At 40.2% G+C, this 5129-nt stretch overlaps 1 non-coding gene across 1 annotated transcript; it reads left to right on the top strand.

Moving 5' to 3' along the window:
• Positions 1-2834: 2834 nt before the first annotated feature.
• Positions 2835-2941, top strand: LOC112762992 (small nucleolar RNA R71). The gene has a single exon (XR_003182799.1). It is a non-coding gene; the product is annotated as a small nucleolar RNA R71 (small nucleolar RNA).
• Positions 2942-5129: the final 2188 nt, after the last annotated feature.

The following is a 5129-nucleotide window of genomic DNA, read 5'->3' as shown; positions in this document are numbered from 1 at the left end:
TGTCAGAATAGAATCCAGTGATTCTTTTGCGTCTGTCACTAACGCCCCACAATCGCGAGTTTGAAGCTCGTCACAGTCATTCAATCCTTGAATCCTACTCAGAATACCATAGACAAGGTTTAGACCTTCCGGATTCTCTTGAATGCCGCCATCAATTCTAGCTTATACCATGAAGATTCCGATTAAGAAATCCAAGAGATAAACATTCAAGCCTTGTTTGCTTGTAGAACGGAAGTGGTTGTCAGGCACGCGTTCATAAGTGAGAATGATGATGAGCGTCACATAATCATCACATTCATCATGTTCTTGGGTGCGAATGAATATCTTAGAACAAGAATAAGCTGAATTGAATAGAAGAACAATAGTAATTGCATTAATACTCGAGGTACAGCAGAGCCCCACACCTTAATCTATGGTGTGTAGAAACTCCACCATTGAAAATACATAAGAACAAGGATTAGGCATGGCCGAATGGCCAGCCTCCCAAATAGGGTTCAATCATAAAAACATGATCAAAAGATTCAAGTGATCAAAAGACCCAAGTGATCAAAAGACATAAATACAATAGCAAAAGGTCCTACTTATAGAGAACTAGTAGCTAGGGTTTACAGAAATGAGTAAATAACATAAAAATCCACTTCCGGGCCCACTTGGTGTGTGCTTGGGCTGAGCATTGAAGCATTTTCGTGTAGAGACTCTTCTTGGAGTTAAACGCCAGCTTTTGTGCCAGTTTGGGCGTTTAACTCCCATTCTTGTGCCAGTTCCGGCGTTTTACGCCAGAATTCTTGAGCTGACTTGGAACGCCTGTTTAGGCCATCAAATCTCGAGCAAAGTATAAACTATTATACATTTCTGGAAAGCCCAGAATGTCTAATTTCCAACGCAATTGAGAGCGTGCCAATTGGGCTTCTGTAGCTCCAGAAAATCCACTTCGAGTGTAGGGAGGTCAGAATCCAACAGCATCTGTAGTCCTTTTCAGTCTCTGAATCAGATTTTTGCTCAGGTCTCTCAATTTCAGCTAGAAAATACCTGAAATCACAGAAAAACACACAAACTCATAGTAAAGTCCAGAAAAGTGAATTTTAACTAAAAACTAATAAAAATATAATAAAAACTAACTAAAACATACTAAAAACATACTAAAAACAATGCCAAAAAGCGTATAAATTATCCGCTCATCAGCTCCCTTGTTTGACTCTTCCTTCAGCTCTTTGTTATCATGATCTGCTTCTTGTGAGATTTTGAAAACATTGAAGGCGAGCTGTTCATCATGTATTCTCAATACTAGCTCTCCTCGCTCCACATCTATAAATGCTCTGGCTGTGGCTAAGAATGGCCTTCCCAGAATGATGGGGTGAATAGGATTCTCATCCATTTACAGGATGACAAATTCTGTGGGGAGGAAGTAGTTCCCAACCTTCACTAACACATTCTCAACCACTCCTATTGCCTGTTTTTGAGTTTTGTTAGCTAATTTGATGATTACATATGTAGGTGTTAGCTCATTGATTTGAAGCTTTTTCATGAGAGATAGAGGCATTAGGTTGATACTTGCTCCCAAGTCACAGAGTCCCTTATCAATCATTGTTTCTCCTATAGCACAGGGAATGTACAAACTCCCTGGATCCTTCTTCTTTGTGGGTGGCTCTGTTTGAATGAGAGCATTGCAATCCCTGTTCATCTTTATTGTTTGTCCACCCTTCAATGAACTCTTTCTGGCTAGTAGCTCCTTTATATACTTGATATAGGAAGGCATTTGCTGGAGGGCCTTACTGAATGGTATATTTACATCAAGAGATGCAAACATGTCGAGGAACCTTGAATACATTCTCCCTGCTACACCACCCTTAAGCCTTTGGGGGAAAGGGTACATATGGGTTCAGTATCTCCCTCTTCTTTAGCTCTTCCTTGAGTGTGAGTTGAGGTGCAGAGTTTCTTTCTTCATGATTTTCCTTTGGACTGCCTTGGAGGTGTTCTACTTCCTCCATGCTCTTCTCATCACTTGTGGTGATCATCTTACATTCTTCCCACCTTACTTTCTTTGTTTCTCCTCTTGGTTTTTTCTCTGTGTCACTTGGAAAACCATCAGTCGGTTTGGGAATTTGTTGAGCTAGATGCCCTACTTGAGACTCTAGTCTCTTGATGTTTTCCCCTTGGTTTTTGATATTGGCTTGCACTTCCTCCTTAAACACCTCATTGTCTTGGATTTCTCTACATATGTCTTCAAGTAGAGTCTCAATCTTTGAAAGTCTATCCTCGGTTAGTGATGGTGGGTTGGGATTAGGTGGTTGTTGATAGGACCTCTGTGAGGGATGCTGGTGAGTTGCATTGTTGTTGGGGTTGTGGTTGTGGCGTGTCTGGTCTTGGCCTTGGTCTTGTTGATTTTTCCATCCAAAGTTGGGGTGATTTCTCCATCCAGAGTTATAAGTTTTGGAGTATGGATCATGGATTTGTCTAGGTGAGTTTCCAACATAGTTGATTTGTTCCCAGTCACCTTCTTCTCCTATATTCACTTCTTCTTGAGCTGGTGATGAAGTGATGACTGCTGCAACTTGGTTTTTCTCCACCTTCTTGGTAAGATCTGCTAGCTGCTTGGTGATCATCTTATTTTGAGCTAGCAATGCATCCATGTGGTTCAGCTCTATTACTCCTCGAGTATTGCTTCTTTCAGAGGCATAGAAGTAGTCATTCTCAGCTACTGTTTCAATGACATCTATGGCTTCTTCAATAGTTTTCTTCTTGTTTAGAGAGCCCCTGATGAATTGTCTACAACCTTCTTTAATTCATAAGAAAGAAGACCTTCATAGAAAATGTGAAGTTGAACCCATTCATTGAACATATCTGGTGGGCATCTTCTTGTTTAGTCCTTGAACCTCTCCCATGCCTCATAGAGAGTCTCACCATCTTGTTGCCTGAAGGTTTGCACCTCCGCTCTCAGCCTGTTAATTCTTTGAGGAGGGTAGAATCTTGCCAAAAACTTGTTCACCACATCTTCCCAATTTGTCAAGCTCTCATTTGGTAAGGATTCAAGCCACTTGGATGCTTTGTTCCTGAGTGAAAAAGGGAACAAAAGCAGCCTATATACATCCGGGTGGACTCCATTAGATTTCACAGTGTCACAAATTCTCAGGAAGGTGGTTAGATGTTGATTGGGGTCTTCTTGAGCACTTCTTCCAAATGAGCAATTATTCTGAACAAGGGTGATTAGCTGGGGTTTTAATTCAAAGTTGTTGGCATGTATGGTGAGCTTTTGGATGCTACTTCCATAGTTTCCTGGATTTGGATTGATGTAGGAGCCTAGAACTCTCCTTACTTGCCCAGCATGGTTTGCAAGGCCTTCTCTAGCATGGTTGTGAGCTTCTCCTTCATGATTGTTTTCCAAGTTCTCCTTTATGTTGGTTTCAAAATACTCTTCCTCTTCCTCAGCACTAGCAACTCCTTTCCCTCTTGCTTCCCTCCGTAGTCTCCGGAGGGTTCTTTCAGGTTTTGAATCGAAGGAAGTTGAAGCTCCCCCTCTTCTCCCTGTCATACAACTAACAAAATACACAGCAAGAGATGAAATGAAGAGGTTATTCTTGTTAGAGTGATTGTTAGTGTGAGTGGTGTAAATTATCAAACAGTAAGTGGGTTAGTGAGCAGAATTCTAAATAATAATAAAGAGAGAAAGAAAACAGAGGGGGTATAGGGGGTGAGGAAGAAACGAAACAAACTAAAGGTAAACAGCTGAATAAAGTAAACAAACAAAAGAAAAATGCTCAATCTAGTGAACTTCCAACTTAATCATTGTTGTACAAAATCAATCCCCGGCAATGGCACCATAAACTTGATGCATGAAAACTTGTCTCTCAACAAATTTCCTTTCGGCAAGTATACCGAATTTTTGTCAAGTAAAAACTCACAATAGAGTGAGGTTGAATCCCACAGGGATTGATTGGTCAAGAAACTTTAGTTGGAAGAATATGCTAGTTAAGCTAAACAGAATGTAGTTTGAGAATTGTAGAAAATTAAATGGCGGGAAAGTAAATAGCAGAAAATAAAGTGCAGAATCTTAGATGGGGATTTGGGGAAATGAGCATGTAAATAAATGGCAGAAAGTAAAGAGAATGGGTAAGATCAGAAATGGGAAATTCATTGGGCTCAGGAGATGTTGTATTCTTCGGATCAAATTCATTTTCATCTCTTCCTCAATCAAAGCATCTATTGATCTCCTTGGCAATCTTAAGTGATTTGGGTTCCAATTCCTTGGCAACACAATCTCTCTAAGCTTGAACAATTGCCCAATTCCTTGATTTAATTGCTCATGGGAAGAGATGAAGCGTGGTCACTGATTATACCACATGTATTTCCAAATCAAAGTGTTGGGAGGATTACATGTCACTATATCTGCCCAGACCCCAATTCGGTCCAACATGAGAAAGCAATTCTAGTATGATCTCCTCATTCCTTTTCCAAGGCTCAGAGGAGATACAATTATGGAGAGTTTCTTTTCCAAGACAACTAACCAATTGAATTAAGATCGAAAGCTTTCTAGTAAATCAAAAGAGAAGAAGGAAGAAGAGAATGAAAACTATAATTGATCCATCAAATTACAACAGAGCTCCTTAACCCAATGAAAGGGGTTTAGTTGTTCATAGCTCTAGAAATGGAAAATGGCAGAAAAGAATCCATCCTTAGCTAAAAGTGCAGAAAAGTAAATATACAGAGGGTAGTTCTCCAAAGTGCCAAGCTTCTCTATAGTTCAAAACTACTCCTATATATACTAATTCTCTTGATCTTCTAGTGAGTTCTTCAAGTCTTGGATGTGGGCCTTAGATCTTGAGTTGAAGCAGTTACAATCTTTAGTGGGCTCAGCTTGCAGAAAAGTATAAATTAGGCATGGGTGTTAGTGAAGTTAACATTAAGTGACATTGTGGGTTCGAGAACGCTAGTGGCAATCACCTTTCTCACTAACGTTCCAACCCCGTATAACCCACGTTAACTCCAACGTTAGTGGCACTAATGTGCCCACTAACGTTGCCTTATAAACCTTCGCAAGTGTTATTGGGACTCACTTAGTTAACGTGACTCTTAATGTGGTTCATTGCCACACTTTGGAGCGTTAGTGGTGTTCACGTTTACCACTAACATTG

The sequence above is a fragment of the Arachis hypogaea genome, chromosome 2, assembly GCF_003086295.3.
Source record: "Arachis hypogaea cultivar Tifrunner chromosome 2, arahy.Tifrunner.gnm2.J5K5, whole genome shotgun sequence".
NCBI lineage: Eukaryota > Viridiplantae > Streptophyta > Magnoliopsida > Fabales > Fabaceae > Arachis > Arachis hypogaea.
Note: the sequence above shows the minus strand (reverse complement) of the source record. Positions and strands in the feature narration are given on the sequence as shown.